This window comes from Dunckerocampus dactyliophorus, chromosome 12, assembly GCF_027744805.1.
Source record: "Dunckerocampus dactyliophorus isolate RoL2022-P2 chromosome 12, RoL_Ddac_1.1, whole genome shotgun sequence".
Classification (NCBI taxonomy): Eukaryota; Metazoa; Chordata; class Actinopteri; order Syngnathiformes; family Syngnathidae; genus Dunckerocampus; species Dunckerocampus dactyliophorus.
In genome coordinates this window covers 19,403,653-19,424,014 of record NC_072830.1, presented here as the reverse complement: position 1 = coordinate 19,424,014, position 20,362 = coordinate 19,403,653, and the positions used below count along the sequence as shown (strand labels likewise).

Below are 20,362 nucleotides of genomic sequence, written 5' to 3'. Positions count from 1 at the left end.
AATTTGACTGTATTATGAGATGGCAGGTATTTGGAAGGGCAACGCCTTGTGCTGAATTCACTTCTCCTTTGGCGAATGGACACCAAGTGGAAGCCACCAGAGTCCTCGTTAGTATAGTGGACAGTATCTCCGCCTGTCACGCGGAAGACCGGGGTTCGATTCCCCGACGGGGAGACATTGTTATGTGTGTTACAGTTTGATGTTGAACCTTGGGCAGGGTTACTCTTGAAACAACACATCCGTAGGGTAGAGCGAACCCGTCTCACAAGAACGCTTTGAATTCTCCTTTCGAAGTGCTCCGCAGTGTTGGACGATGTGACAGCCATGAAGCACAGTGCCTTGCTACCACATCATTCCGTTGGCAGCGAGCAGAGCTTACCAGGGCTTTCAACCTGTGCCTCCTGAGAAGCAGAAAGCTAAATTTGGCGTTGCAGACCGCTCAGCCACACTACCTAAAACGGTGCGCTGGTCAGGAAAAAACGGTGGCATTTTACATTTTGCTGACACCTTTGGAAAGTCAAGAGGAACTGCACAACGGACAATAGCCTGGTGTTTGTCAGCAGAGTGGCGCAGCGGAAGCGTGCTGGGCCCATAACCCAGAGGTCGATGGATCGAAACCATTCTCTGCTATTCTGCCTTGTTTTAGATTTTTCCACACGGGTTCGTCGTGCTACGTTTAAAGCCCACCTTTTAATGTTGCGTTCATGACAGACGTTGTAAGGCCGACCACGCGGAAGACCGATGTTTGTTTAGCTGACTTGGAGATTTTTTTTCTGTGCTTCACCATTTCACGGAAGCCAGCACTCATGATGTTCAACTCTGAGATCTGCCCACAGAAGGACTCCCTGAATGTTATGACGTGTGTACTCGGCTGTTCGTGAGGCGCTCGAGTACGTTGCACAGTCCTACAGACATCAAGCGTGCTATCTTGATAGCATTTCTTACCGAGCTTATTTATAAAAGAAAGACAGAAGAGCAAAAAGAACTTGTTTCCACCTGGTTTCGAACCAGGGACCTTTCGCGTGTTAAGCGAACGTGATCACCACTACACTATGGAAACCACGGTGGCCTGATGTTTTTAACAGGACTGGCAAAATAATTCCAGTCTGACCAGTCTTGTCTGTGTTGAGGATGAGGTTGTTCATATTTGGCCAATAGGGTCTGTAGATTTCACTGGTTGAAGTCGCCAGCTGGCAAAAAAAAACGGTGTCAGGGAACCTGTACACCATGTGTACTCGCCTCTTTGTGAGGGTCTGGGGTATGCTGCACAATCTTACAGACATCAAGCACAGTGTCTTGTTAGCATCTCTTACCTTGCTTCTTTGGAAAAGTAAGAAAGGAATGACGGAAGGTCTTGTTTCCACCCGGTTTCGAGCCGGGGACTTTTCGCGTGTGAGGCGAACGTGATAACCACGGCACTATGGAAACTGCAGACCTGCCTTTTTCCAAATAATGCCAGTCTAAGCAGACAGAACCAGCGCTTCTTCTTCTTCTCCTTGGTCTTGTCTGTGTTGAGGATGAGGTTGCTGTTTTCACACATAGACACCACACCGGCCACCTCCTCCCTAGAAGGCCCTTTGTGCAGGCCAGTGATGCAACCCGATCACTCCGGGGAAATAAACATGGACTATGTGTCCAAAATGGGGACAGGGCGCAGCTCTGTCTGTGGCATGAATATTGCTGTGAACGTGGTACAGTGTGTTCTCATCACAGGTTGGAATGTCTACATGCTGGTAATATTTGGGCAATACCTGTAGATTTCACCGTTGGAGGTTGCAGTGCACATAGTGAGTCTGTAGCTTTCCGAGGTTTTGTGTGAGAGCCAGGTCTTGGCAAAAATTAGAGCGCAGCACTCTGGTCTTATTTCCTGAATGGAACCGACACCGCCCGAGAGACTGCAGCCCTTATCCAGCGCTTTAGGCCACACGGCCATACTAGGTAGGAAGATTCCTTACAGAGGAGAAATTTGACTGTATTATGAGATGGCAGGTATTTGGAAGGGCAACGCCTTGTGCTGAATTCACTTCTCCTTTGGCGAATGGACACCAAGTGGAAGCCACCAGAGTCCTCGTTAGTATAGTGGACAGTATCTCCGCCTGTCACGCGGAAGACCGGGGTTCGATTCCCCGACGGGGAGACATTGTTATGTGTGTTACAGTTTGATGTTGAACCTTGGGCAGGGTTACTCTTGAAACAACACATCCGTAGGGTAGAGCGAACCCGTCTCACAAGAACGCTTTGAATTCTCCTTTCGAAGTGCTCCGCAGTGTTGGACGATGTGACAGCCATGAAGCACAGTGCCTTGCTACCACATCATTCCGTTGGCAGCGAGCAGAGCTTACCAGGGCTTTCAACCTGTGCCTCCTGAGAAGCAGAAAGCTAAATTTGGCGTTGCAGACCGCTCAGCCACACTACCTAAAACGGTGCGCTGGTCAGGAAAAAACGGTGGCATTTTACATTTTGCTGACACCTTTGGAAAGTCAAGAGGAACTGCACAACGGACAATAGCCTGGTGTTTGTCAGCAGAGTGGCGCAGCGGAAGCGTGCTGGGCCCATAACCCAGAGGTCGATGGATCGAAACCATTCTCTGCTATTCTGCCTTGTTTTAGATTTTTCCACACGGGTTCGTCGTGCTACGTTTAAAGCCCACCTTTTAATGTTGCGTTCATGACAGACGTTGTAAGGCCGACCACGCGGAAGACCGATGTTTGTTTAGCTGACTTGGAGATTTTTTTTCTGTGCTTCACCATTTCACGGAAGCCAGCACTCATGATGTTCAACTCTGAGATCTGCCCACAGAAGGACTCCCTGAATGTTATGACGTGTGTACTCGGCTGTTCGTGAGGCGCTCGAGTACGTTGCACAGTCCTACAGACATCAAGCGTGCTATCTTGATAGCATTTCTTACCGAGCTTATTTATAAAAGAAAGACAGAAGAGCAAAAAGATCTTGTTTCCACCTGGTTTCGAACCAGGGACCTTTCGCGTGTTAAGCGAACGTGATCACCACTACACTATGGAAACCACGGTGGCCTGATGTTTTTAACAGGACTGGCAAAATAATTCCAGTCTGACCAGTCTTGTCTGTGTTGAGGATGAGGTTGTTCATATTTGGCCAATAGGGTCTGTAGATTTCACTGGTTGAAGTCGCCAGCTGGCAAAAAAAAACGGTGTCAGGGAACCTGTACACCATGTGTACTCGCCTCTTTGTGAGGGTCTGGGGTATGCTGCACAATCTTACAGACATCAAGCACAGTGTCTTGTTAGCATCTCTTACCTTGCTTCTTTGGAAAAGTAAGAAAGGAATGACGGAAGGTCTTGTTTCCACCCGGTTTCGAGCCGGGGACTTTTCGCGTGTGAGGCGAACGTGATAACCACGGCACTATGGAAACTGCAGACCTGCCTTTTTCCAAATAATGCCAGTCTAAGCAGACAGAACCAGCGCTTCTTCTTCTTCTCCTTGGTCTTGTCTGTGTTGAGGATGAGGTTGCTGTTTTCACACATAGACACCACACCGGCCACCTCCTCCCTAGAAGGCCCTTTGTGCAGGCCAGTGATGCAACCCGATCACTCCGGGGAAATAAACATGGACTATGTGTCCAAAATGGGGACAGGGCGCAGCTCTGTCTGTGGCATGAATATTGCTGTGAACGTGGTACAGTGTGTTCTCATCACAGGTTGGAATTTCTACATGCTGGTAATATTTGGGCAATACCTGTAGATTTCACCGTTGGAGGTTGCAGTGCACATAGTGAGTCTGTAGCTTTCCGAGGTTTTGTGTGAGAGCCAGGTCTTGGCAAAAATTAGAGCGCAGCACTCTGGTCTTATTTCCTGAATGGAACCGACACCGCCCGAGAGACTGCAGCCCTTATCCAGCGCTTTAGGCCACACGGCCATACTAGGTAGGAAGATTCCTTACAGAGGAGAAATTTGACTGTATTATGAGATGGCAGGTATTTGGAAGGGCAACGCCTTGTGCTGAATTCACTTCTCCTTTGGCGAATGGACACCAAGTGGAAGCCACCAGAGTCCTCGTTAGTATAGTGGACAGTATCTCCGCCTGTCACGCGGAAGACCGGGGTTCGATTCCCCGACGGGGAGACATTGTTATGTGTGTTACAGTTTGATGTTGAACCTTGGGCAGGGTTACTCTTGAAACAACACATCCGTAGGGTAGAGCGAACCCGTCTCACAAGAACGCTTTGAATTCTCCTTTCGAAGTGCTCCGCAGTGTTGGACGATGTGACAGCCATGAAGCACAGTGCCTTGCTACCACATCATTCCGTTGGCAGCGAGCAGAGCTTACCAGGGCTTTCAACCTGTGCCTCCTGAGAAGCAGAAAGCTAAATTTGGCGTTGCAGACCGCTCAGCCACACTACCTAAAACGGTGCGCTGGTCAGGAAAAAACGGTGGCATTTTACATTTTGCTGACACCTTTGGAAAGTCAAGAGGAACTGCACAACGGACAATAGCCTGGCGTTTGTCAGCAGAGTGGCGCAGCGGAAGCGTGCTGGGCCCATAACCCAGAGGTCGATGGATCGAAACCATTCTCTGCTATTCTGCCTTGTTTTAGATTTTTCCAGACGGGTTCGTCGTGCTACGTTTAAAGCCCACCTTTTAATGTTGCGTTCATGACAGACGTTGTAAGGCCGACCACGCGGAAGACCGATGTTTGTTTAGCTGACTTGGAGATTTTTTTTCTGTGCTTCACCATTTCACGGAAGCCAGCACTCATGATGTTCAACTCTGAGATCTGCCCACAGAAGGACTCCCTGAATGTTATGACGTGTGTACTCGGCTGTTCGTGAGGCGCTCGAGTACGTTGCACAGTCCTACAGACATCAAGCGTGCTATCTTGATAGCATTTCTTACCGAGCTTATTTATAAAAGAAAGACAGAAGAGCAAAAAGAACTTGTTTCCACCTGGTTTCGAACCAGGGACCTTTCGCGTGTTAAGCGAACGTGATCACCACTACACTATGGAAACCACGGTGGCCTGATGTTTTTAACAGGACTGGCAAAATAATTCCAGTCTGACCAGTCTTGTCTGTGTTGAGGATGAGGTTGTTCATATTTGGCCAATAGGGTCTGTAGATTTCACTGGTTGAAGTCGCCAGCTGGCAAAAAAAAACGGTGTCAGGGAACCTGTACACCATGTGTACTCGCCTCTTTGTGAGGGTCTGGGGTATGCTGCACAATCTTACAGACATCAAGCACAGTGTCTTGTTAGCATCTCTTACCTTGCTTCTTTGGAAAAGTAAGAAAGGAATGACGGAAGGTCTTGTTTCCACCCGGTTTCGAGCCGGGGACTTTTCGCGTGTGAGGCGAACGTGATAACCACGGCACTATGGAAACTGCAGACCTGCCTTTTTCCAAATAATGCCAGTCTAAGCAGACAGAACCAGCGCTTCTTCTTCTTCTCCTTGGTCTTGTCTGTGTTGAGGATGAGGTTGCTGTTTTCACACATAGACACCACACCGGCCACCTCCTCCCTAGAAGGCCCTTTGTGCAGGCCAGTGATGCAACCCGATCACTCCGGGGAAATAAACATGGACTATGTGTCCAAAATGGGGACAGGGCGCAGCTCTGTCTGTGGCATGAATATTGCTGTGAACGTGGTACAGTGTGTTCTCATCACAGGTTGGAATGTCTACATGCTGGTAATATTTGGGCAATACCTGTAGATTTCACCGTTGGAGGTTGCAGTGCACATAGTGAGTCTGTAGCTTTCCGAGGTTTTGTGTGAGAGCCAGGTCTTGGCAAAAATTAGAGCGCAGCACTCTGGTCTTATTTCCTGAATGGAACCGACACCGCCCGAGAGACTGCAGCCCTTATCCAGCGCTTTAGGCCACACGGCCATACTAGGTAGGAAGATTCCTTACAGAGGAGAAATTTGACTGTATTATGAGATGGCAGGTATTTGGAAGGGCAACGCCTTGTGCTGAATTCACTTCTCCTTTGGCGAATGGACACCAAGTGGAAGCCACCAGAGTCCTCGTTAGTATAGTGGACAGTATCTCCGCCTGTCACGCGGAAGACCGGGGTTCGATTCCCCGACGGGGAGACATTGTTATGTGTGTTACAGTTTGATGTTGAACCTTGGGCAGGGTTACTCTTGAAACAACACATCCGTAGGGTAGAGCGAACCCGTCTCACAAGAACGCTTTGAATTCTCCTTTCGAAGTGCTCCGCAGTGTTGGACGATGTGACAGCCATGAAGCACAGTGCCTTGCTACCACATCATTCCGTTGGCAGCGAGCAGAGCTTACCAGGGCTTTCAACCTGTGCCTCCTGAGAAGCAGAAAGCTAAATTTGGCGTTGCAGACCGCTCAGCCACACTACCTAAAACGGTGCGCTGGTCAGGAAAAAACGGTGGCATTTTACATTTTGCTGACACCTTTGGAAAGTCAAGAGGAACTGCACAACGGACAATAGCCTGGTGTTTGTCAGCAGAGTGGCGCAGCGGAAGCGTGCTGGGCCCATAACCCAGAGGTCGATGGATCGAAACCATTCTCTGCTATTCTGCCTTGTTTTAGATTTTTCCACACGGGTTCGTCGTGCTACGTTTAAAGCCCACCTTTTAATGTTGCGTTCATGACAGACGTTGTAAGGCCGACCACGCGGAAGACCGATGTTTGTTTAGCTGACTTGGAGATTTTTTTTCTGTGCTTCACCATTTCACGGAAGCCAGCACTCATGATGTTCAACTCTGAGATCTGCCCACAGAAGGACTCCCTGAATGTTATGACGTGTGTACTCGGCTGTTCGTGAGGCGCTCGAGTACGTTGCACAGTCCTACAGACATCAAGCGTGCTATCTTGATAGCATTTCTTACCGAGCTTATTTATAAAAGAAAGACAGAAGAGCAAAAAGAACTTGTTTCCACCTGGTTTCGAACCAGGGACCTTTCGCGTGTTAAGCGAACGTGATCACCACTACACTATGGAAACCACGGTGGCCTGATGTTTTTAACAGGACTGGCAAAATAATTCCAGTCTGACCAGTCTTGTCTGTGTTGAGGATGAGGTTGTTCATATTTGGCCAATAGGGTCTGTAGATTTCACTGGTTGAAGTCGCCAGCTGGCAAAAAAAAACGGTGTCAGGGAACCTGTACACCATGTGTACTCGCCTCTTTGTGAGGGTCTGGGGTATGCTGCACAATCTTACAGACATCAAGCACAGTGTCTTGTTAGCATCTCTTACCTTGCTTCTTTGGAAAAGTAAGAAAGGAATGACGGAAGGTCTTGTTTCCACCCGGTTTCGAGCCGGGGACTTTTCGCGTGTGAGGCGAACGTGATAACCACGGCACTATGGAAACTGCAGACCTGCCTTTTTCCAAATAATGCCAGTCTAAGCAGACAGAACCAGCGCTTCTTCTTCTTCTCCTTGGTCTTGTCTGTGTTGAGGATGAGGTTGCTGTTTTCACACATAGACACCACACCGGCCACCTCCTCCCTAGAAGGCCCTTTGTGCAGGCCAGTGATGCAACCCGATCACTCCGGGGAAATAAACATGGACTATGTGTCCAAAATGGGGACAGGGCGCAGCTCTGTCTGTGGCATGAATATTGCTGTGAACGTGGTACAGTGTGTTCTCATCACAGGTTGGAATTTCTACATGCTGGTAATATTTGGGCAATACCTGTAGATTTCACCGTTGGAGGTTGCAGTGCACATAGTGAGTCTGTAGCTTTCCGAGGTTTTGTGTGAGAGCCAGGTCTTGGCAAAAATTAGAGCGCAGCACTCTGGTCTTATTTCCTGAATGGAACCGACACCGCCCGAGAGACTGCAGCCCTTATCCAGCGCTTTAGGCCACACGGCCATACTAGGTAGGAAGATTCCTTACAGAGGAGAAATTTGACTGTATTATGAGATGGCAGGTATTTGGAAGGGCAACGCCTTGTGCTGAATTCACTTCTCCTTTGGCGAATGGACACCAAGTGGAAGCCACCAGAGTCCTCGTTAGTATAGTGGACAGTATCTCCGCCTGTCACGCGGAAGACTGCACAATCTTACAGACATCAAGCACAGTGTCTTGTTAGCATCTCTTACCTTGCTTCTTTGGAAAAGTAAGAAAGGAATGACGGAAGGTCTTGTTTCCACCCGGTTTCGAGCCGGGGACTTTTCGCGTGTGAGGCGAACGTGATAACCACGGCACTATGGAAACTGCAGACCTGCCTTTTTCCAAATAATGCCAGTCTAAGCAGACAGAACCAGCGCTTCTTCTTCTTCTCCTTGGTCTTGTCTGTGTTGAGGATGAGGTTGCTGTTTTCACACATAGACACCACACCGGCCACCTCCTCCCTAGAAGGCCCTTTGTGCAGGCCAGTGATGCAACCCGATCACTCTGGGGAAATAAACATGGACTATGTGTCCAAAATGGGGACAGGGCGCAGCTCTGTCTGTGGCATGAATATTGCTGTGAACGTGGTACAGTGTGTTCTCATCACAGGTTGGAATGTCTACATGCTGGTAATATTTGGGCAATACCTGTAGATTTCACCGTTGGAGGTTGCAGTGCACATAGTGAGTCTGTAGCTTTCCGAGGTTTTGTGTGAGAGCCAGGTCTTGGCAAAAATTAGAGCGCAGCACTCTGGTCTTATTTCCTGAATGGAACCGACACCGCCCGAGAGACTGCAGCCCTTATCCAGCGCTTTAGGCCACACGGCCATACTAGGTAGGAAGATTCCTTACAGAGGAGAAATTTGACTGTATTATGAGATGGCAGGTATTTGGAAGGGCAACGCCTTGTGCTGAATTCACTTCTCCTTTGGCGAATGGACACCAAGTGGAAGCCACCAGAGTCCTCGTTAGTATAGTGGACAGTATCTCCGCCTGTCACGCGGAAGACCGGGGTTCGATTCCCCGACGGGGAGACATTGTTATGTGTGTTACAGTTTGATGTTGAACCTTGGGCAGGGTTACTCTTGAAACAACACATCCGTAGGGTAGAGCGAACCCGTCTCACAAGAACGCTTTGAATTCTCCTTTCGAAGTGCTCCGCAGTGTTGGACGATGTGACAGCCATGAAGCACAGTGCCTTGCTACCACATCATTCCGTTGGCAGCGAGCAGAGCTTACCAGGGCTTTCAACCTGTGCCTCCTGAGAAGCAGAAAGCTAAATTTGGCGTTGCAGACCGCTCAGCCACACTACCTAAAACGGTGCGCTGGTCAGGAAAAAACGGTGGCATTTTACATTTTGCTGACACCTTTGGAAAGTCAAGAGGAACTGCACAACGGACAATAGCCTGGTGTTTGTCAGCAGAGTGGCGCAGCGGAAGCGTGCTGGGCCCATAACCCAGAGGTCGATGGATCGAAACCATTCTCTGCTATTCTGCCTTGTTTTAGATTTTTCCACACGGGTTCGTCGTGCTACGTTTAAAGCCCACCTTTTAATGTTGCGTTCATGACAGACGTTGTAAGGCCGACCACGCGGAAGACCGATGTTTGTTTAGCTGACTTGGAGATTTTTTTTCTGTGCTTCACCATTTCACGGAAGCCAGCACTCATGATGTTCAACTCTGAGATCTGCCCACAGAAGGACTCCCTGAATGTTATGACGTGTGTACTCGGCTGTTCGTGAGGCGCTCGAGTACGTTGCACAGTCCTACAGACATCAAGCGTGCTATCTTGATAGCATTTCTTACCGAGCTTATTTATAAAAGAAAGACAGAAGAGCAAAAAGAACTTGTTTCCACCTGGTTTCGAACCAGGGACCTTTCGCGTGTTAAGCGAACGTGATCACCACTACACTATGGAAACCACGGTGGCCTGATGTTTTTAACAGGACTGGCAAAATAATTCCAGTCTGACCAGTCTTGTCTGTGTTGAGGATGAGGTTGTTCATATTTGGCCAATAGGGTCTGTAGATTTCACTGGTTGAAGTCGCCAGCTGGCAAAAAAAAACGGTGTCAGGGAACCTGTACACCATGTGTACTCGCCTCTTTGTGAGGGTCTGGGGTATGCTGCACAATCTTACAGACATCAAGCACAGTGTCTTGTTAGCATCTCTTACCTTGCTTCTTTGGAAAAGTAAGAAAGGAATGACGGAAGGTCTTGTTTCCACCCGGTTTCGAGCCGGGGACTTTTCGCGTGTGAGGCGAACGTGATAACCACGGCACTATGGAAACTGCAGACCTGCCTTTTTCCAAATAATGCCAGTCTAAGCAGACAGAACCAGCGCTTCTTCTTCTTCTCCTTGGTCTTGTCTGTGTTGAGGATGAGGTTGCTGTTTTCACACATAGACACCACACCGGCCACCTCCTCCCTAGAAGGCCCTTTGTGCAGGCCAGTGATGCAACCCGATCACTCCGGGGAAATAAACATGGACTATGTGTCCAAAATGGGGACAGGGCGCAGCTCTGTCTGTGGCATGAATATTGCTGTGAACGTGGTACAGTGTGTTCTCATCACAGGTTGGAATGTCTACATGCTGGTAATATTTGGGCAATACCTGTAGATTTCACCGTTGGAGGTTGCAGTGCACATAGTGAGTCTGTAGCTTTCCGAGGTTTTGTGTGAGAGCCAGGTCTTGGCAAAAATTAGAGCGCAGCACTCTGGTCTTATTTCCTGAATGGAACCGACACCGCCCGAGAGACTGCAGCCCTTATCCAGCGCTTTAGGCCACACGGCCATACTAGGTAGGAAGATTCCTTACAGAGGAGAAATTTGACTGTATTATGAGATGGCAGGTATTTGGAAGGGCAACGCCTTGTGCTGAATTCACTTCTCCTTTGGCGAATGGACACCAAGTGGAAGCCACCAGAGTCCTCGTTAGTATAGTGGACAGTATCTCCGCCTGTCACGCGGAAGACCGGGGTTCGATTCCCCGACGGGGAGACATTGTTATGTGTGTTACAGTTTGATGTTGAACCTTGGGCAGGGTTACTCTTGAAACAACACATCCGTAGGGTAGAGCGAACCCGTCTCACAAGAACGCTTTGAATTCTCCTTTCGAAGTGCTCCGCAGTGTTGGACGATGTGACAGCCATGAAGCACAGTGCCTTGCTACCACATCATTCCGTTGGCAGCGAGCAGAGCTTACCAGGGCTTTCAACCTGTGCCTCCTGAGAAGCAGAAAGCTAAATTTGGCGTTGCAGACCGCTCAGCCACACTACCTAAAACGGTGCGCTGGTCAGGAAAAAACGGTGGCATTTTACATTTTGCTGACACCTTTGGAAAGTCAAGAGGAACTGCACAACGGACAATAGCCTGGTGTTTGTCAGCAGAGTGGCGCAGCGGAAGCGTGCTGGGCCCATAACCCAGAGGTCGATGGATCGAAACCATTCTCTGCTATTCTGCCTTGTTTTAGATTTTTCCACACGGGTTCGTCGTGCTACGTTTAAAGCCCACCTTTTAATGTTGCGTTCATGACAGACGTTGTAAGGCCGACCACGCGGAAGACCGATGTTTGTTTAGCTGACTTGGAGATTTTTTTTCTGTGCTTCACCATTTCACGGAAGCCAGCACTCATGATGTTCAACTCTGAGATCTGCCCACAGAAGGACTCCCTGAATGTTATGACGTGTGTACTCGGCTGTTCGTGAGGCGCTCGAGTACGTTGCACAGTCCTACAGACATCAAGCGTGCTATCTTGATAGCATTTCTTACCGAGCTTATTTATAAAAGAAAGACAGAAGAGCAAAAAGAACTTGTTTCCACCTGGTTTCGAACCAGGGACCTTTCGCGTGTTAAGCGAACGTGATCACCACTACACTATGGAAACCACGGTGGCCTGATGTTTTTAACAGGACTGGCAAAATAATTCCAGTCTGACCAGTCTTGTCTGTGTTGAGGATGAGGTTGTTCATATTTGGCCAATAGGGTCTGTAGATTTCACTGGTTGAAGTCGCCAGCTGGCAAAAAAAAACGGTGTCAGGGAACCTGTACACCATGTGTACTCGCCTCTTTGTGAGGGTCTGGGGTATGCTGCACAATCTTACAGACATCAAGCACAGTGTCTTGTTAGCATCTCTTACCTTGCTTCTTTGGAAAAGTAAGAAAGGAATGACGGAAGGTCTTGTTTCCACCCGGTTTCGAGCCGGGGACTTTTCGCGTGTGAGGCGAACGTGATAACCACGGCACTATGGAAACTGCAGACCTGCCTTTTTCCAAATAATGCCAGTCTAAGCAGACAGAACCAGCGCTTCTTCTTCTTCTCCTTGGTCTTGTCTGTGTTGAGGATGAGGTTGCTGTTTTCACACATAGACACCACACCGGCCACCTCCTCCCTAGAAGGCCCTTTGTGCAGGCCAGTGATGCAACCCGATCACTCCGGGGAAATAAACATGGACTATGTGTCCAAAATGGGGACAGGGCGCAGCTCTGTCTGTGGCATGAATATTGCTGTGAACGTGGTACAGTGTGTTCTCATCACAGGTTGGAATGTCTACATGCTGGTAATATTTGGGCAATACCTGTAGATTTCACCGTTGGAGGTTGCAGTGCACATAGTGAGTCTGTAGCTTTCCGAGGTTTTGTGTGAGAGCCAGGTCTTGGCAAAAATTAGAGCGCAGCACTCTGGTCTTATTTCCTGAATGGAACCGACACCGCCCGAGAGACTGCAGCCCTTATCCAGCGCTTTAGGCCACACGGCCATACTAGGTAGGAAGATTCCTTACAGAGGAGAAATTTGACTGTATTATGAGATGGCAGGTATTTGGAAGGGCAACGCCTTGTGCTGAATTCACTTCTCCTTTGGCGAATGGACACCAAGTGGAAGCCACCAGAGTCCTCGTTAGTATAGTGGACAGTATCTCCGCCTGTCACGCGGAAGACCGGGGTTCGATTCCCCGACGGGGAGACATTGTTATGTGTGTTACAGTTTGATGTTGAACCTTGGGCAGGGTTACTCTTGAAACAACACATCCGTAGGGTAGAGCGAACCCGTCTCACAAGAACGCTTTGAATTCTCCTTTCGAAGTGCTCCGCAGTGTTGGACGATGTGACAGCCATGAAGCACAGTGCCTTGCTACCACATCATTCCGTTGGCAGCAAGCAGAGCTTACCAGGGCTTTCAACCTGTGCCTCCTGAGAAGCAGAAAGCTAAATTTGGCGTTGCAGACCGCTCAGCCACACTACCTAAAACGGTGCGCTGGTCAGGAAAAAACGGTGGCATTTTACATTTTGCTGACACCTTTGGAAAGTCAAGAGGAACTGCACAACGGACAATAGCCTGGCGTTTGTCAGCAGAGTGGCGCAGCGGAAGCGTGCTGGGCCCATAACCCAGAGGTCGATGGATCGAAACCATTCTCTGCTATTCTGCCTTGTTTTAGATTTTTCCACACGGGTTCGTCGTGCTACGTTTAAAGCCCACCTTTTAATGTTGCGTTCATGACAGACGTTGTAAGGCCGACCACGCGGAAGACCGATGTTTGTTTAGCTGACTTGGAGATTTTTTTTCTGTGCTTCACCATTTCACGGAAGCCAGCACTCATGATGTTCAACTCTGAGATCTGCCCACAGAAGGACTCCCTGAATGTTATGACGTGTGTACTCGGCTGTTCGTGAGGCGCTCGAGTACGTTGCACAGTCCTACAGACATCAAGCGTGCTATCTTGATAGCATTTCTTACCGAGCTTATTTATAAAAGAAAGACAGAAGAGCAAAAAGAACTTGTTTCCACCTGGTTTCGAACCAGGGACCTTTCGCGTGTTAAGCGAACGTGATCACCACTACACTATGGAAACCACGGTGGCCTGATGTTTTTAACAGGACTGGCAAAATAATTCCAGTCTGACCAGTCTTGTCTGTGTTGAGGATGAGGTTGTTCATATTTGGCCAATAGGGTCTGTAGATTTCACTGGTTGAAGTCGCCAGCTGGCAAAAAAAAACGGTGTCAGGGAACCTGTACACCATGTGTACTCGCCTCTTTGTGAGGGTCTGGGGTATGCTGCACAATCTTACAGACATCAAGCACAGTGTCTTGTTAGCATCTCTTACCTTGCTTCTTTGGAAAAGTAAGAAAGGAATGACGGAAGGTCTTGTTTCCACCCGGTTTCGAGCCGGGGACTTTTCGCGTGTGAGGCGAACGTGATAACCACGGCACTATGGAAACTGCAGACCTGCCTTTTTCCAAATAATGCCAGTCTAAGCAGATAGAACCAGCGCTTCTTCTTCTTCTCCTTGGTCTTGTCTGTGTTGAGGATGAGGTTGCTGTTTTCACACATAGACACCACACCGGCCACCTCCTCCCTAGAAGGCCCTTTGTGCAGGCCAGTGATGCAACCCGATCACTCCGGGGAAATAAACATGGACTATGTGTCCAAAATGGGGACAGGGCGCAGCTCTGTCTGTGGCATGAATATTGCTGTGAACGTGGTACAGTGTGTTCTCATCACAGGTTGGAATTTCTACATGCTGGTAATATTTGGGCAATACCTGTAGATTTCACCGTTGGAGGTTGCAGTGCACATAGTGAGTCTGTAGCTTTCCGAGGTTTTGTGTGAGAGCCAGGTCTTGGCAAAAATTAGAGCGCAGCACTCTGGTCTTATTTCCTGAATGGAACCGACACCGCCCGAGAGACTGCAGCCCTTATCCAGCGCTTTAGGCCACACGGCCATACTAGGTAGGAAGATTCCTTACAGAGGAGAAATTTGACTGTATTATGAGATGGCAGGTATTTGGAAGGGCAACGCCTTGTGCTGAATTCACTTCTCCTTTGGCGAATGGACACCAAGTGGAAGCCACCAGAGTCCTCGTTAGTATAGTGGACAGTATCTCCGCCTGTCACGCGGAAGACCGGGGTTCGATTCCCCGACGGGGAGACATTGTTATGTGTGTTACAGTTTGATGTTGAACCTTGGGCAGGGTTACTCTTGAAACAACACATCCGTAGGGTAGAGCGAACCCGTCTCACAAGAACGCTTTGAATTCTCCTTTCGAAGTGCTCCGCAGTGTTGGACGATGTGACAGCCATGAAGCACAGTGCCTTGCTACCACATCATTCCGTTGGCAGCGAGCAGAGCTTACCAGGGCTTTCAACCTGTGCCTCCTGAGAAGCAGAAAGCTAAATTTGGCGTTGCAGACCGCTCAGCCACACTACCTAAAACGGTGCGCTGGTCAGGAAAAAACGGTGGCATTTTACATTTTGCTGACACCTTTGGAAAGTCAAGAGGAACTGCACAACGGACAATAGCCTGGCGTTTGTCAGCAGAGTGGCGCAGCGGAAGCGTGCTGGGCCCATAACCCAGAGGTCGATGGATCGAAACCATTCTCTGCTATTCTGCCTTGTTTTAGATTTTTCCAGACGGGTTCGTCGTGCTACGTTTAAAGCCCACCTTTTAATGTTGCGTTCATGACAGACGTTGTAAGGCCGACCACGCGGAAGACCGATGTTTGTTTAGCTGACTTGGAGATTTTTTTTCTGTGCTTCACCATTTCACGGAAGCCAGCACTCATGATGTTCAACTCTGAGATCTGCCCACAGAAGGACTCCCTGAATGTTATGACGTGTGTACTCGGCTGTTCGTGAGGCGCTCGAGTACGTTGCACAGTCCTACAGACATCAAGCGTGCTATCTTGATAGCATTTCTTACCGAGCTTATTTATAAAAGAAAGACAGAAGAGCAAAAAGAACTTGTTTCCACCTGGTTTCGAACCAGGGACCTTTCGCGTGTTAAGCGAACGTGATCACCACTACACTATGGAAACCACGGTGGCCTGATGTTTTTAACAGGACTGGCAAAATAATTCCAGTCTGACCAGTCTTGTCTGTGTTGAGGATGAGGTTGTTCATATTTGGCCAATAGGGTCTGTAGATTTCACTGGTTGAAGTCGCCAGCTGGCAAAAAAAAACGGTGTCAGGGAACCTGTACACCATGTGTACTCGCCTCTTTGTGAGGGTCTGGGGTATGCTGCACAATCTTACAGACATCAAGCACAGTGTCTTGTTAGCATCTCTTACCTTGCTTCTTTGGAAAAGTAAGAAAGGAATGACGGAAGGTCTTGTTTCCACCCGGTTTCGAGCCGGGGACTTTTCGCGTGTGAGGCGAACGTGATAACCACGGCACTATGGAAACTGCAGACCTGCCTTTTTCCAAATAATGCCAGTCTAAGCAGACAGAACCAGCGCTTCTTCTTCTTCTCCTTGGTCTTGTCTGTGTTGAGGATGAGGTTGCTGTTTTCACACATAGACACCACACCGGCCACCTCCTCCCTAGAAGGCCCTTTGTGCAGGCCAGTGATGCAACCCGATCACTCCGGGGAAATAAACATGGACTATGTGTCCAAAATGGGGACAGGGCGCAGCTCTGTCTGTGGCATGAATATTGCTGTGAACGTGGTACAGTGTGTTCTCATCACAGGTTGGAATGTCTACATGCTGGTAATATTTGGGCAATACCTGTAGATTTCACCGTTGGAGGTTGCAGTGCACATAGTGAGTCTGTAGCTTTCCGAGGTTTTGTGTGAGAGCCAGGTCTTGGCAAAAATTAGAGCGCAGCACTCTGGTCTTATTTCCTGAATGGAACCGACACCGCCCGAGAGACTGCAGCCCTTATCCAGCGCTTTAGGCCACACGGCCATACTAGGTAGGAAGATTCCTTACAGAGGAGAAATTTGACTGTATTATGAGATGGCAGGTATTTGGAAGGGCAACGCCTTGTGCTGAATTCACTTCTCCTTTGGCGAATGGACACCAAGTGGAAGCCACCAGAGTCCTCGTTAGTATAGTGGACAGTATCTCCGCCTGTCACGCGGAAGACCGGGGTTCGATTCCCCGACGGGGAGACATTGTTATGTGTGTTACAGTTTGATGTTGAACCTTGGGCAGGGTTACTCTTGAAACAACACATCCGTAGGGTAGAGCGAACCCGTCTCACAAGAACGCTTTGAATTCTCCTTTCGAAGTGCTCCGCAGTGTTGGACGATGTGACAGCCATGAAGCACAGTGCCTTGCTACCACATCATTCCGTTGGCAGCGAGCAGAGCTTACCAGGGCTTTCAACCTGTGCCTCCTGAGAAGCAGAAAGCTAAATTTGGCGTTGCAGACCGCTCAGCCACACTACCTAAAACGGTGCGCTGGTCAGGAAAAAACGGTGGCATTTTACATTTTGCTGACACCTTTGGAAAGTCAAGAGGAACTGCACAACGGACAATAGCCTGGTGTTTGTCAGCAGAGTGGCGCAGCGGAAGCGTGCTGGGCCCATAACCCAGAGGTCGATGGATCGAAACCATTCTCTGCTATTCTGCCTTGTTTTAGATTTTTCCACACGGGTTCGTCGTGCTACGTTTAAAGCCCACCTTTTAATGTTGCGTTCATGACAGACGTTGTAAGGCCGACCACGCGGAAGACCGATGTTTGTTTAGCTGACTTGGAGATTTTTTTTCTGTGCTTCACCATTTCACGGAAGCCAGCACTCATGATGTTCAACTCTGAGATCTGCCCACAGAAGGACTCCCTGAATGTTATGACGTGTGTACTCGGCTGTTCGTGAGGCGCTCGAGTACGTTGCACAGTCCTACAGACATCAAGCGTGCTATCTTGATAGCATTTCTTACCGAGCTTATTTATAAAAGAAAGACAGAAGAGCAAAAAGATCTTGTTTCCACCTGGTTTCGAACCAGGGACCTTTCGCGTGTTAAGCGAACGTGATCACCACTACACTATGGAAACCACGGTGGCCTGATGTTTTTAACAGGACTGGCAAAATAATTCCAGTCTGACCAGTCTTGTCTGTGTTGAGGATGAGGTTGTTCATATTTGGCCAATAGGGTCTGTAGATTTCACTGGTTGAAGTCGCCAGCTGGCAAAAAAAAACGGTGTCAGGGAACCTGTACACCATGTGTACTCGCCTCTTTGTGAGGGTCTGGGGTATGCTGCACAATCTTACAGACATCAAGCACAGTGTCTTGTTAGCATCTCTTACCTTGCTTCTTTGGAAAAGTAAGAAAGGAATGACGGAAGGTCTTGTTTCCACCCGGTTTCGAGCCGGGGACTTTTCGCGTGTGAGGCGAACGTGATAACCACGGCACTATGGAAACTGCAGACCTGCCTTTTTCCAAATAATGCCAGTCTAAGCAGACAGAACCAGCGCTTCTTCTTCTTCTCCTTGGTCTTGTCTGTGTTGAGGATGAGGTTGCTGTTTTCACACATAGACACCACACCGGCCACCTCCTCCCTAGAAGGCCCTTTGTGCAGGCCAGTGATGCAACCCGATCACTCCGGGGAAATAAACATGGACTATGTGTCCAAAATGGGGACAGGGCGCAGCTCTGTCTGTGGCATGAATATTGCTGTGAACGTGGTACAGTGTGTTCTCATCACAGGTTGGAATTTCTACATGCTGGTAATATTTGGGCAATACCTGTAGATTTCACCGTTGGAGGTTGCAGTGCACATAGTGAGTCTGTAGCTTTCCGAGGTTTTGTGTGAGAGCCAGGTCTTGGCAAAAATTAGAGCGCAGCACTCTGGTCTTATTTCCTGAATGGAACCGACACCGCCCGAGAGACTGCAGCCCTTATCCAGCGCTTTAGGCCACACGGCCATACTAGGTAGGAAGATTCCTTACAGAGGAGAAATTTGACTGTATTATGAGATGGCAGGTATTTGGAAGGGCAACGCCTTGTGCTGAATTCACTTCTCCTTTGGCGAATGGACACCAAGTGGAAGCCACCAGAGTCCTCGTTAGTATAGTGGACAGTATCTCCGCCTGTCACGCGGAAGACCGGGGTTCGATTCCCCGACGGGGAGACATTGTTATGTGTGTTACAGTTTGATGTTGAACCTTGGGCAGGGTTACTCTTGAAACAACACATCCGTAGGGTAGAGCGAACCCGTCTCACAAGAACGCTTTGAATTCTCCTTTCGAAGTGCTCCGCAGTGTTGGACGATGTGACAGCCATGAAGCACAGTGCCTTGCTACCACATCATTCCGTTGGCAGCGAGCAGAGCTTACCAGGGCTTTCAACCTGTGCCTCCTGAGAAGCAGAAAGCTAAATTTGGCGTTGCAGACCGCTCAGCCACACTACCTAAAACGGTGCGCTGGTCAGGAAAAAACGGTGGCATTTTACATTTTGCTGACACCTTTGGAAAGTCAAGAGGAACTGCACAACGGACAATAGCCTGGCGTTTGTCAGCAGAGTGGCGCAGCGGAAGCGTGCTGGGCCCATAACCCAGAGGTCGATGGATCGAAACCATTCTCTGCTATTCTGCCTTGTTTTAGATTTTTCCAGACGGGTTCGTCGTGCTACGTTTAAAGCCCACCTTTTAATGTTGCGTTCATGACAGACGTTGTAAGGCCGACCACGCGGAAGACCGATGTTTGTTTAGCTGACTTGGAGATTTTTTTTCTGTGCTTCACCATTTCACGGAAGCCAGCACTCATGATGTTCAACTCTGAGATCTGCCCACAGAAGGACTCCCTGAATGTTATGACGTGTGTACTCGGCTGTTCGTGAGGCGCTCGAGTACGTTGCACAGTCCTACAGACATCAAGCGTGCTATCTTGATAGCATTTCTTACCGAGCTTATTTATAAAAGAAAGACAGAAGAGCAAAAAGAACTTGTTTCCACCTGGTTTCGAACCAGGGACCTTTCGCGTGTTAAGCGAACGTGATCACCACTACACTATGGAAACCACGGTGGCCTGATGTTTTTAACAGGACTGGCAAAATAATTCCAGTCTGACCAGTCTTGTCTGTGTTGAGGATGAGGTTGTTCATATTTGGCCAATAGGGTCTGTAGATTTCACTGGTTGAAGTCGCCAGCTGGCAAAAAAAAACGGTGTCAGGGAACCTGTACACCATGTGTACTCGCCTCTTTGTGAGGGTCTGGGGTATGCTGCACAATCTTACAGACATCAAGCACAGTGTCTTGTTAGCATCTCTTACCTTGCTTCTTTGGAAAAGTAAGAAAGGAATGACGGAAGGTCTTGTTTCCACCCGGTTTCGAGCCGGGGACTTTTCGCGTGTGAGGCGAACGTGATAACCACGGCACTATGGAAACTGCAGACCTGCCTTTTTCCAAATAATGCCAGTCTAAGCAGACAGAACCAGCGCTTCTTCTTCTTCTCCTTGGTCTTGTCTGTGTTGAGGATGAGGTTGCTGTTTTCACACATAGACACCACACCGGCCACCTCCTCCCTAGAAGGCCCTTTGTGCAGGCCAGTGATGCAACCCGATCACTCCGGGGAAATAAACATGGACTATGTGTCCAAAATGGGGACAGGGCGCAGCTCTGTCTGTGGCATGAATATTGCTGTGAACGTGGTACAGTGTGTTCTCATCACAGGTTGGAATGTCTACATGCTGGTAATATTTGGGCAATACCTGTAGATTTCACCGTTGGAGGTTGCAGTGCACATAGTGAGTCTGTAGCTTTCCGAGGTTTTGTGTGAGAGCCAGGTCTTGGCAAAAATTAGAGCG

The 20,362-nt window shown here is 48.9% G+C and overlaps 26 non-coding genes across 26 annotated transcripts; 16 read left to right on the top strand and 10 right to left on the bottom strand.

Annotated features, from left to right (window-relative positions):
- Positions 1-102: 102 nt before the first annotated feature.
- On the top strand, positions 103-174 carry trnad-guc (transfer RNA aspartic acid (anticodon GUC)). Its single transcript has one exon. It is a non-coding gene; the product is annotated as a tRNA-Asp (tRNA).
- An 813-nt stretch (positions 175-987) lies between these two features.
- trnav-aac (transfer RNA valine (anticodon AAC)) lies at positions 988-1,060 on the bottom strand. Its single transcript has one exon. It is a non-coding gene; the product is annotated as a tRNA-Val (tRNA).
- Positions 1,061-2,065: 1,005 nt separating this feature from the next.
- On the top strand, positions 2,066-2,137 carry trnad-guc (transfer RNA aspartic acid (anticodon GUC)). The gene has a single exon. It is a non-coding gene; the product is annotated as a tRNA-Asp (tRNA).
- An 813-nt stretch (positions 2,138-2,950) lies between these two features.
- trnav-aac (transfer RNA valine (anticodon AAC)) lies at positions 2,951-3,023 on the bottom strand. The gene has a single exon. It is a non-coding gene; the product is annotated as a tRNA-Val (tRNA).
- Positions 3,024-4,028: 1,005 nt separating this feature from the next.
- On the top strand, positions 4,029-4,100 carry trnad-guc (transfer RNA aspartic acid (anticodon GUC)). The gene has a single exon. It is a non-coding gene; the product is annotated as a tRNA-Asp (tRNA).
- An 813-nt stretch (positions 4,101-4,913) lies between these two features.
- Positions 4,914-4,986, bottom strand: trnav-aac (transfer RNA valine (anticodon AAC)). The gene has a single exon. It is a non-coding gene; the product is annotated as a tRNA-Val (tRNA).
- A 1,005-nt stretch (positions 4,987-5,991) lies between these two features.
- On the top strand, positions 5,992-6,063 carry trnad-guc (transfer RNA aspartic acid (anticodon GUC)). The gene has a single exon. It is a non-coding gene; the product is annotated as a tRNA-Asp (tRNA).
- An 813-nt stretch (positions 6,064-6,876) lies between these two features.
- trnav-aac (transfer RNA valine (anticodon AAC)) lies at positions 6,877-6,949 on the bottom strand. The gene has a single exon. It is a non-coding gene; the product is annotated as a tRNA-Val (tRNA).
- A 1,853-nt stretch (positions 6,950-8,802) lies between these two features.
- On the top strand, positions 8,803-8,874 carry trnad-guc (transfer RNA aspartic acid (anticodon GUC)). Its single transcript has one exon. It is a non-coding gene; the product is annotated as a tRNA-Asp (tRNA).
- A 384-nt stretch (positions 8,875-9,258) lies between these two features.
- trnam-cau (transfer RNA methionine (anticodon CAU)) lies at positions 9,259-9,330 on the top strand. Its single transcript has one exon. It is a non-coding gene; the product is annotated as a tRNA-Met (tRNA).
- Positions 9,331-9,687: 357 nt separating this feature from the next.
- trnav-aac (transfer RNA valine (anticodon AAC)) lies at positions 9,688-9,760 on the bottom strand. Its single transcript has one exon. It is a non-coding gene; the product is annotated as a tRNA-Val (tRNA).
- A 1,005-nt stretch (positions 9,761-10,765) lies between these two features.
- On the top strand, positions 10,766-10,837 carry trnad-guc (transfer RNA aspartic acid (anticodon GUC)). Its single transcript has one exon. It is a non-coding gene; the product is annotated as a tRNA-Asp (tRNA).
- Positions 10,838-11,221: 384 nt separating this feature from the next.
- Positions 11,222-11,293, top strand: trnam-cau (transfer RNA methionine (anticodon CAU)). Its single transcript has one exon. It is a non-coding gene; the product is annotated as a tRNA-Met (tRNA).
- Positions 11,294-11,650: 357 nt separating this feature from the next.
- On the bottom strand, positions 11,651-11,723 carry trnav-aac (transfer RNA valine (anticodon AAC)). Its single transcript has one exon. It is a non-coding gene; the product is annotated as a tRNA-Val (tRNA).
- Positions 11,724-12,728: 1,005 nt separating this feature from the next.
- On the top strand, positions 12,729-12,800 carry trnad-guc (transfer RNA aspartic acid (anticodon GUC)). The gene has a single exon. It is a non-coding gene; the product is annotated as a tRNA-Asp (tRNA).
- A 384-nt stretch (positions 12,801-13,184) lies between these two features.
- trnam-cau (transfer RNA methionine (anticodon CAU)) lies at positions 13,185-13,256 on the top strand. The gene has a single exon. It is a non-coding gene; the product is annotated as a tRNA-Met (tRNA).
- A 357-nt stretch (positions 13,257-13,613) lies between these two features.
- On the bottom strand, positions 13,614-13,686 carry trnav-aac (transfer RNA valine (anticodon AAC)). Its single transcript has one exon. It is a non-coding gene; the product is annotated as a tRNA-Val (tRNA).
- Positions 13,687-14,691: 1,005 nt separating this feature from the next.
- On the top strand, positions 14,692-14,763 carry trnad-guc (transfer RNA aspartic acid (anticodon GUC)). The gene has a single exon. It is a non-coding gene; the product is annotated as a tRNA-Asp (tRNA).
- A 384-nt stretch (positions 14,764-15,147) lies between these two features.
- trnam-cau (transfer RNA methionine (anticodon CAU)) lies at positions 15,148-15,219 on the top strand. The gene has a single exon. It is a non-coding gene; the product is annotated as a tRNA-Met (tRNA).
- A 357-nt stretch (positions 15,220-15,576) lies between these two features.
- Positions 15,577-15,649, bottom strand: trnav-aac (transfer RNA valine (anticodon AAC)). The gene has a single exon. It is a non-coding gene; the product is annotated as a tRNA-Val (tRNA).
- Positions 15,650-16,654: 1,005 nt separating this feature from the next.
- On the top strand, positions 16,655-16,726 carry trnad-guc (transfer RNA aspartic acid (anticodon GUC)). The gene has a single exon. It is a non-coding gene; the product is annotated as a tRNA-Asp (tRNA).
- Positions 16,727-17,110: 384 nt separating this feature from the next.
- trnam-cau (transfer RNA methionine (anticodon CAU)) lies at positions 17,111-17,182 on the top strand. The gene has a single exon. It is a non-coding gene; the product is annotated as a tRNA-Met (tRNA).
- A 357-nt stretch (positions 17,183-17,539) lies between these two features.
- Positions 17,540-17,612, bottom strand: trnav-aac (transfer RNA valine (anticodon AAC)). Its single transcript has one exon. It is a non-coding gene; the product is annotated as a tRNA-Val (tRNA).
- A 1,005-nt stretch (positions 17,613-18,617) lies between these two features.
- Positions 18,618-18,689, top strand: trnad-guc (transfer RNA aspartic acid (anticodon GUC)). The gene has a single exon. It is a non-coding gene; the product is annotated as a tRNA-Asp (tRNA).
- A 384-nt stretch (positions 18,690-19,073) lies between these two features.
- On the top strand, positions 19,074-19,145 carry trnam-cau (transfer RNA methionine (anticodon CAU)). The gene has a single exon. It is a non-coding gene; the product is annotated as a tRNA-Met (tRNA).
- A 357-nt stretch (positions 19,146-19,502) lies between these two features.
- trnav-aac (transfer RNA valine (anticodon AAC)) lies at positions 19,503-19,575 on the bottom strand. The gene has a single exon. It is a non-coding gene; the product is annotated as a tRNA-Val (tRNA).
- Between the last annotated feature and the right edge of the window lie 787 nt (positions 19,576-20,362).